Here is an 11,078-nt window from a genome sequence, read left to right on the forward strand (position 1 = left end):
ACAAGCTATAGACAACTATAATTTTAATTAATGTATTCAAGTTTTAAGTATATACTTTACAAAAATTAATGTTTATGTTTTTTTGTGAGTATATTGTGTTCACACAAGTCAGAGACACAAGACAAAGGTTTGACGTGTCTCTGACAGCTCAAATAGGTAACACAAATCGATTAATAATGTACCTACCTATTGAGGAAAGACAAACACTTTTGCTACACACCTGTATACTAGTGGCAGACAATAAAGAATCAAGTAATCTTGATTTATTCAAAAACTAGAGGAAGTAGAAAGAGGAAAAAATTAATAGATTAATTACAATTAATTATAAATGGAACTAGTTGATTAATTTATATAGTAAATAGTATGTTAGTTACATTTAGTCTGTATTTAAATACATTCACCTCTGTATAGAACAAAAGAATTTGTGTAATCCTGTAAATCCTATCATTACCAATCTTTTAATACAAAATGTTGTGTGGTTGTAGAATTAATGTCAATTATTATAGTGTAACTAGGTCCTAACTAACACAAACTTCTCTTTACTATTCTAAAGTATTAGTAACAGTATAGAGGGGACTCAAAGGCTTAGTAAGGGGACCCAGGCTACAACTATCCTACACAATAGAAGTAACAGGATGTAAGTACTAGAATGTAGTCAGAACTCACAGAATAGACAGATAGAGTGAGTGAGACAAGTATAAAGTATATAGATTGAGTCTAAGAGTATAAGACTACTTAGAGTAGACAAGATTAAGACTACTAAACTAGTCTGATCTTGTACATGTATATATACTAAACTACACAAGAGTACTTAGGGAAGGATGAGTTATAAAGAATAAAAAGTAAAAAGGTTAAAAATATATAGACAAAGAATAAAGGGATGAAAGAGTAAAGAGTAAGAGACCTTAGAATAAACAAAGAATAAAGGGGTAGAAAAAGGAAAGGAGTAACAAGGTAGAAAGAAATAGTAGTAGGAGTCACTGTAAGAATCAGTCTGTATATAGTTTATATACTGTATACTTGAAAGACAGAAGTTCTAAGTTTTAAGACAGAAGGTTATAGAACTGACAGAACTGAGAGCTTAAGAGTAGTAGATTGTAATATTACCCTCTTTCTAAAACTAATTGTCCTGATTGGTAGACATTAGGCTTGGTTAGTAGTTTGAGTATAAGTTAGAATAATAAGTGTAACCTCTAAGGTTATACATGTAACTTTAGTTAAGTATATAAAGGGCTATTTGTAAATACTTAGAGATTATCTTTGTACTTGCTCCTATACTTAGGTCAACCTCTCTAATCCTAGGTCTTTACCTGTTCTGTGTTCTTGAGTAAGGCTCTAGCCTTTACACTTTTTTTTAAACATTACAAAGTTTAGGGATTACCTCTTATTTACTACCTTTTACTTGTACTACCAGATTGTCAGCCTCCCCCCTAACTTCCCCCCACACATTCACTATCTTCTACACACTTACAGTACTCTACAGTAATACTCTAGTTAATCATAAACTTTACAAATACTATACTAAATTCCTGTTCACTCTTAAAGACTTATAGAGAGAATATTACTACCTACTAACCTACCTTCAATCTCCTAACAGACCCTTATCAGATTAGTTCTAGGATTCTAGAAGAACATGTTAGGAAGATTGTATACAGTTGTACTAGAGTTATACACATTGTACCTTATTGTGAGTCTTATTAGTTAGCTACAAGTAAGATTCTACTACTTAAATATATACTTTTACTATACTACTCTCTTCTAGTAAACCCTTATCAGATTAGTTCCTAGATTCTAGGAGAAGGTGTTAAGAAGAGTGTGTGTAGTTGTACTAGAGTTGTATGTATTACACATTATTGTGAGTCTGGTCAGCTGTCTACAATTAAGGTTCTACTACTCAAGAATATACTTTACTATACTATTTTAAGTAGATTATTTATAGACTTACTTATACTTATAACCTTTCTACTACTTGTCACAATCTTAACCTAGTGTCTAAAAACAAGCTGTAGAAGCCCCTACTATTCTATTCCTGAAATTGTTTGAGGAGAACACTATCTTAGTACTACTATTAAGATTAGAAGCTATTATACAATTACTCTACTAGAACACTGTTAAGAAACAAGCTGTAAAAGGACCTACTGTCCTAGTCCTGAAATTGTACAAGGAAGTACTATCTTAATACTATTACTAATATCTAGAACTGTAGTATAATTCTCTTTAGGAGCTATAGGTTCTATACTAACAGATACTACTTCTACTAGTATAACAAATGTTATAATTAAGCTATTAACTACTACTACTAGTACAACAGACATTATAATTAAGCTGTCAACTATACTGTATTTGTTGTATACTTGTTATACTTACTATAATGTGTATCTCTCTATTGTTAAAGTGTTTGTTAAGACAGTCTATTCCTTACTATACTATCTCTTACTCTGTTACTGTTTAGTGTTTACTATTATTGTTTACTGTTTACTAAGAGTATAAAGTCCCTTTCCCTTCCCTTCCTGTTTCCTAGAGTATAAAGCCCCTTTTCTAGTTGTAGACCTAGTCAGGGTACTAAGCCTCTACTAGTGTTAATTCTAGTTCTAAACATATAAGACCTCTACTAGTATTACCTTCTGTTTCCTAGAGTATAAAGTTCCTTTTCTAGTTATAAACCTAGTTAGGGTACTAAGTTCTTACTAGTGTTAATCCTAGTCCTAGATGTCTAGAGCCTCTACTAGTGTCACCTCTAGTCCTAGATTTAGTTAGAGTATTAAGCTTCTACTAGTATTATTCCTAGTTACAGACCTAACTAGGAATTATACTCTACTAGTATTATCTAGTCCTTTCCTGTCCTGTCCTGTCCTGTCCTGTTCTGTCCTGTCCTGTCCTGTCCTGTCCTGTCCTGTCCTGTCCTGTCCTGTCCTGTCCTGTCCTGTCCTGTCCTGTCCTGTCCCCCTTTGTCCTTCTAGTATGAACAGACCCTCTGTTACCTCTACACACTCTGTTTTACCTATACACTATCTGTACTCTTATTACTCTTAGAATTAGTGTGTCAATTTTATTAACTTAGTCCTTCTACTCCTCCTAATACTAATACACACTTAAGAATGACTGTTTACTTCTCAACCATGTGTTTCAATCATTTTTTTTCCTCCCCTAAGTAGTAAGTGCTAGTATAACTGAAGAGTTGTTAAGTTCTCTTTATTATACACTCTAACTTTCATACTCTTTTTTACTCACACTATTAAAGAGATTAGATTACCTCTGATACTCAGCCTACTATTAGTTAAACAAGACCTTCTCAGTTGTCTTCTCCTTATCTGTAGTAACACTATACTTACTAGACCTGTTAGGTATTATTCATACATTCCTTACAGTACTGTTTAATATCTCAACTATGTGTTTTAGTCAACATCTCAGTTGTCTTCTTCTTATCTGTAGTAACACTATACTTACTACTTACTAGACCTGTTAGGTATTATTCATGTGTTTCTAACAGTATGGTTTCATGTCTCAACTATGTGTACTCCTTGTCTCTGTCCTTGTCTCTAAGTGTTTTTATTAACAAGTTAAAGCTTTCTTAAACTTATAACTGTGTATTCCTTGTCTTCTGTTCTTACCCTTTTGTATTTCCCCTCCCCCCCTTACTATAATCTTCCATTTTACCTCCCCCCCTTTTACTATATCCTTTCCTTTACCTCTCTATTAATTACTTCCCTACCCCCTCCTTTTATTTCTTTAGAGTAGGGAAGAGTATAACCTCTAAGGATACACACATAACTTTAGTTAAGTATATAAAGGGCTATTTGTAAACACTTAGAGATTATCTTTGTACTTACTCCTATACTTAGGTTGACCTCTCCAATCCTAGGTCTTTGCCTGTTCTGTGTTCTTGAGTAAGGCTCTAGCCTTTATAATAGGGTTTAGAAATCTATAAGGTAGAGTTAGTATAGAGTACCTGAATAAAGTTAGTAGAAATCCTAAATTGTATTAGTAGTATGAGTAAGATTCTTAGTAGGTTCTCAAGTGTGTTCCTTAACTAAATACCCTTTCTAGTAGACAAAAAACTTAAGCTTTTATACACTAACTTAGTATCTACTATATACTCTACTTTATATTCTAGTTTAGAACTGACAAGTTCTGGTAGAGGTAGTAAGAGTCTTTGTTATAAAGGAAAACCTGAGTCATAGTACTGAGACAATAAAACCTTGTTAAACACTAAATGTATGTACTTCTAAGTTACTAAGAGTTAGAGTTTGTAAACAGAGATACTAACCTTCTTCTTAATAATAAAGGGTTCAAAGTACTTATTGTCCAACTTCTTTATTAGACAATCTATAGTTAAATTAGTAACTTCTAGTATTATCTTGTTACTAGACTAGTAATCCTTAAGATCTCTTTCAATCATAGTTCTGTTTTATAACTTATACTACTTTTTCTAAAAGGACTCATACATTCTCCCTAGTCTTGTGTATCTAATTAGTAAAGTCTGTTACAGATTCAGAACTCTTATTCTAGCTTAGAACAGTCTCTTAATATAAATGCCTCTTATAGTTAAGAAAGAACAGAGATTGTCTTATAACAGAGTACTACTAGTTATTATATACAAATTCTACTAGTACTAACTATTCAGACTAGTCTAACTACTAATAATTAATAAATATCTAAAGGTAGAGTTTAATCTTCTAATTGACTTACTTAGTTTAACTATTAGTCTGTAAGTAATAAATAGTAGAGGGATTCTCTTAGATTCTAAAAAGTGTGTACAAGTTCTATATAAATTTTAACTCAAATTGTAGTCTATAATTATGAATGAGCTTTTAAAGAAGTCTGTATAACTAGAAGACATAGTTCTAATAAATGTACACTATACTTTTAGAAGTGAGTTCTGTTTAGATTAGGATTTGTAAGCTTAGTAGCTTACTATATGTGAACAGCTACTATTAGGGGGCAGTACCTTAATTTGGTAATATGTGCTTATATAGAGTGTAGGGTATAGATTACTAATCAGTGATTATATTAGTCTTTTAGTATAATGGTTGACACTACTGTACTAGTGTTGACAAGGATTACAGAATTGTATGAATTTGCTTAGAGAACTAATTAACAATTATACAAATAGTATTGTAACTCTAAGACTCAGATAGTTTACTAATTAGGTTTACTAAGACTTCTTCCTAAGAGTGATTTAGAATCTAATACAAATGTAGGGAAGCTTAAACCCTTGTCTAGTAGGACTTAGTCTGTTAGTATGTATTATAACTACTTATATACTTTAGAATCTCCCTCTATATTCCTGACTACTAGTAGTTCTTAGTAATAAGTTCCTGTGTTTTGTGTCTGTCTAAATGTTCTACTGTTAGATTGTTATAATAAGCTTAGACAATATCCTTCTACAGTTTCTAATCCTTTAGAATATATAGTTAGCCTTTCTAGTAAACTTGTCTATCCTTATCCTCCTCCTAGTCTTTAACCTACTTCTCTAACTACTTTACTATAACCTAGTTCTGTATGTGTTTTAGAGCTTACTGTATGTGAGTAACAAAGTTAACATTCTTAAACTTGAGTTGGATCTCTTAGATTGTCTCAGATGTAAAAAGGGAATTATTAAAGAGAACAAGATTTTTGTTATTATTCTCCCTCCTTTTATAACCTACTTGTCTTAAGAGTAGATTAGTATTCATTATTTACTTTCTGAGTTTGTAAGTTAGTACAAAGTTATAGTTCTACAGTTCTAGTATTTAGTAGGTCTAGTAGTAGTTAAGCTTCTAAAGTACCTAAAAGTATTAAAGATTAAGGTAATTACTCTAAATCTCAAACTTCTGAGTAGTACTAAAGAGATATAAACACTACTCCTCTTAAGAACAGACAATTACAAAGAGTTCCTTGTTATAAATAAGATAGTTCTGTTTAGTTATAGAGAGGGATTCTAATTAGAACCCTATTAGATACTACTTTCTGTTAATAAACTAGGATAGTACTACTCTATTTGTAAAGTTGAAAGAGTTGGCTTTAACTTAGAACTTGTCTAGAACTGTTAGAACTACTAACACAGGCTTACTAGTAATAGTCTACTTAAGAGACTTAAAAGTAGACTGTTTCTGAACATTCTATTACTATAGAACACCTTTACTAGTAAGATTGTAAAGGGGTTAGACAATAGTACTAAAGTCTTAGATAAAGTACTAGTGTTAGTTTGTAAACCTAAAGAATGCTTAGACCTGTTTCAGGTTCTAAGGTTGTAACTAGTCACAAACTATAATTACCTTTGCTAGATTTATACAAACCTCTCCCTCTCTAATTACAAAGCTTAGATAATCTACTAACTCTTGTGTAAAAGAACACTTTACTTTTTAGAGAAATAGTTTATTATCTTAGAGCTACTATAGAACTGTTTAAATTAGTTAGTAGTAGTACTTACTACCCTTTTTATAAGTATTGTCACACCTGTGTTTCACATACTCTAACATATTTGAGCTAAAACAGTAAAAACTCAAGTAAATAGCAAATTTCTCTGTCAATTCTGTATGTTTCATACTCAATTAGTACTTAAAAAAAGTATGAAACAGTACTAGGAAAGTACTAAACACTGTTACAAACAAGTTCTATTAAGTTCCAGGTTTACTAACACATACAGAATGCTGACAGGACAAAGGTATCTTTGTTACAGTTAGGAATAAGAACTAGTCTATGTACATGTAAGAACTCACCTTTGTTACAGTCAGGAATAAGAACTGGTGTAACAAAGGTAAAAGATTAAAACTATATATACTAGAAATGAAACAAAGGTGGCTCATACCTAAAGGGGAAAACAATACAAAAGATAAAAAGGAGAGTGTATACACTTAAGAATGAAGGGTATGTGACTCAGACAATAAGGAGACATTGTGTGAAGACAAAAGAGGAAATGTGTGTGACTCTAGAGTCCACACTAAGAAGGTCTAGGCTTGGGAGAAGGTCTGGGTTTGGAAATGTGGTTCTGTACCAGGAGAGGTACAGAACAGTACAGAAACTGTTATAAGCTATAGGGTAGGCTTACAAATACTAGATTACAAATGTAGATTTATATAGAAATATTTGCAATTTGTTACCTGTGTGTGTCAGAACAGAACAAACAACTTTACAAGGCCTTACTCTAAAGAGTTGTCCAGACTAATTACAAAATTATTCCTCCTCACACAAGTTATAATAAATTTTTATTCTAGTCTATAAATCAAGTATATATACATAGAACTGCTCTAGCAAAGTTTTGTGTTATTTTGTACAGTATTTGTGTAAGAAACATTAGACAATCTTGTTAACCCTTATTCTAGCAAGTTATCTAGACTGTTTATAAAATTATTCCTCTTTATACAAGCTATTATATTTTTCCTTCTTAGTCTGTAAATTAGGTCTACATATCTTACAATACTCTGGCAAGTTTTCAATCTGTTCTGTATAGTATTTGTGTAACAATACAAGTGTCTTTTATCTTTATAATATTCTCAGAACCCCTTTCTAGTACTATAACTACTCTAAGACTATCATTAAAAAGAAACAAATTCTAAACATGCTTGTATCTGAAGAAAACATTATAGTATTCATTCTATATACTCAACATAGTGTTTTTATTTATACAATCTACAAGAGACTGTGGCTCACTCCTACCTGTATTAATTCCTGTACCTCTGTATTGTATCCTAGTTTATTACAATACTTCTCTACTGTAGCCAAATAGTATCTCTAGTATACTTGAGCAGAACAAGTAGTAGTAAACACTATAATACTATAAGTGACAGTATAGGATTAATACAGTCTAGAGGTGTAGTCAGACAATGAATCCAGTAGACTTACTATCTATTCTGCTTACAATCACAGATACACAACTATACCTTAACATACTCCTCTCTCCTCCCTTATTGTTACTACAGTAGGTCATCCTATTTACCTAACCCAATCTCAGCTGTACTACTATAAACTAAGAGGTAAGAAGTAACAAGCTAGGTAAGTAGTAAGTACTTTAGTATTTGTAACTATATTGTATCTACTTACTATTTAATAGTTAAGCAAGTAATAGTAACAATAGTACTACTATTCCTTGTGTGAATATTATAGTTATTACAATTGAACTTTCTCTAAAAGTGCCTCTAAGTCTAATTACTACACATTCTATTAGTTACAAGGTCTTCTAGAAGAATCAGATGTGTTAAGAATAGTACTAGCTTATTAGACTCTGTATGTCTTTGTATAATGTTATAGACAGGAGTCTGTATCAGCATTCATAGTAGAGAGATGAAATAGGAATGAGAAGAGATATACTAACACTAATAGGGACTACAGGACAGTAACAAATACAGTGTATACAAAGTACTTAGTTGAGCTATACAAGAGCTAGCTTATAGATTGTTATAAATACACTCAGCTACTCTCATCTGTATATAATAAATGAAAAGATGTATCCAGACTAGTTAAAGCTACCTGAGTATTACTATAACCTCACCCAGGTTCCTACTAGCTAGACATTATTCTGTTTTGTTTCTATTACTACTAAAAACCTGTTCAGACATATAGAATAAGAATAACCTATATAGTGTGTAGAGGAGTCAAAAGACACACAACAGACACAACAGACATGAATGTAAACTAGAGAGAAGTAGTTGTAGTACATGTGTCATACTGTAAGTGTGTAATACCCTTTAGAGGAGAGAAGTGGTTACAACATATGTATTATACTGTGAGTGTATAATATACTTCTACTTTAATACAACTACTATAACTTGTAGAAAGGCTCTCTCAAACAATGCTTGACAGATTATACAGAATCTGTTTAAAGCTAAGGAGTTTAGTACAAATCATCTTTCTGCTCTGACAAGTATTAACTACTAGACAATATTCTGTATTAATTAGTAGGTTTAGAAGACTAGTAGTATTAAGAGAGATAGTTAGTAAACAGGAAGACTAAGGGTATTAGAATATTCAGATGTTTATATAAGCTTCTGAATGTATTGTTACCTACTGAGTTACTTATTATACTGTTAGTATCTACTCAGTACTGTCAACTTCTGTAAGAATCTGTTTCTTAACAAACTTAAGAACATACTAGACAGAGTGTTTAGTAAATTTGTCTCAGACTTAACAGTATAGTAGACACTAGAGTGTGTAGGCTTCACAATGAAGAAGGTGCTGCCTTCTTTAGTATACAAGAATGTTCATACCTACCTGACTAAGTTTAGATTATAAAGAAAGTATGAGAACAAAGTAAAACTACTTAAATAGAATACTGTCTCAGGATAGACTTATAATACACTTCTGAGTAACTTGTATTTGTTGACAAGAGTGCTTGTGACTATTAAACCTTTTTACAAAACAAGGTATAAACCTTGTATAACTATTAAGCTACTCAGAAACAGTTTTTTACTAAGGGAAAAAGGTGTACTTTACTACATTCTTAAAATTATACAAGTTAGAACTTAATTTGTATAAGTATTTAGTTCTTTCTACTATCTCTCTGGATAGAATACTTGAATGTGTTATTGTTGAAGACTTGTTTAATACAAACTCCTTTATAGTATTCATTAATAGCCTTCTAGACAATATACAGCCCTGGCTAGTAAGGAACTCAGTCATTATTATAAACAATTACTCTATTTACAAGTCTGATAAAGTGTGCTAGCTTATTGAATCCAGGTAAGATGTTTTTCTTACTAGATTGTTGTATAGGCTTTTATTATACTGTGTCTGTTTAGGAGTATAAGGCTAGAGTTCTTACTAGTATACTCTTCTAACTTTAACCTAATCAAGCTAACATTTTTATTACTCAAATCCTGACTCTAGCATGTTCCTCTACTAGAGGGTAGAAGTAATACTATAGTCTATACTAGACTTTATAAAGAAGTCATGTTAATTAGTAAGGCTGACTACTGTGCCTTCTATAAATACTGTAAATATAGCTAGTGTGTAGTCTTTATACATTGTTTTCTAGTTAGGAGGGATTGCTTGTACTATTAGTATTAAAGACTAGGAAGAGATTCTTAAAAGGATATATTGTTAACTTGTTGTTCTTAACAAAACCTGTATCTATGTATGATCCAGTACACTCTGAATCAATTAGAGTATGTACATTAATAAGTCTATAATCTGTTTTAATTGTCAAGAACATATCCAGTTGCCTTCCAGTGTTAGAGCAAATGTACAAAGCTTTCTTAGAAGAAACTGAGTCTACAAGTCTATAAGGGATGTTCAAAACTGTTCCTACATCTTCCACCTCTTTACAGACTTCAGAATTAATAGGTTCATCAAAGAAATAAGAGTCTTTACTGTTTAGAGTGTTATAATACAAACAATTATTGTTTATATTTGATTCAGATGTTTAGTATTAATTATTTACATAATAATAACTCTGTTCTAACTCTTCCTCAGACAATACAGTGTTTATACCTAAGGATTGACAAAAGACTCCTCTTCCTCAATCTGTTCCTCATCTGATTCTTCATTTATAAAGTCCCCTTCCTTTAATTCCTGTATTGCCTTCACAAAAGCAAACCTTTCCTTAGGTTCTATAGCTCTGAGAATTATTCTAACTCTTTAATACTGAGAAGGACAAACTCTAGCAAAGTAACTAATCTCTCTACAAATGTAACAAGCTTGATTTTTCTTAGTATTGTTAATCAAGATGTCTATTAGTTCTCTAGCTTCTAAGAATGTTTTTCTATTAGGAGTTGACCTAAAAGGATGTAAGGTTGGTTAAGAATTTGTCTGTGTATTTAGGGCTTTAAAATGTGTAGTAGAATTGGATTAAGAAGAGTTGTGAGTCTTGTTAGGAAGATTAAAGTATAAACAGTTGTCAGATTGACTACTAGAGAGTCCCCTGTGTGTAAGAGTCTCCCTGAGTCAAGTTTCATTATTGTTAATCTGAATTACATACTTTTTCTATTTATTATAAATACTTAGGACTAGTAATAAGTGTATTAACTGACAAAGTACTTTAGAATTAAGAGCATACTAAAGTAAATTAATTAATATAGAGTTATATACTTTACTACTTAGTCTAGCTTTAGTCTTAAGAATCTTAAACTGTTAGAAAAAGACATTTGTAAAGTAATTTCCTT

Source organism: Fomitiporia mediterranea (genome assembly GCF_000271605.1).
Source record: "Fomitiporia mediterranea MF3/22 unplaced genomic scaffold FOMMEscaffold_19, whole genome shotgun sequence".
Taxonomy (NCBI): domain Eukaryota; kingdom Fungi; phylum Basidiomycota; class Agaricomycetes; order Hymenochaetales; family Hymenochaetaceae; genus Fomitiporia; species Fomitiporia mediterranea.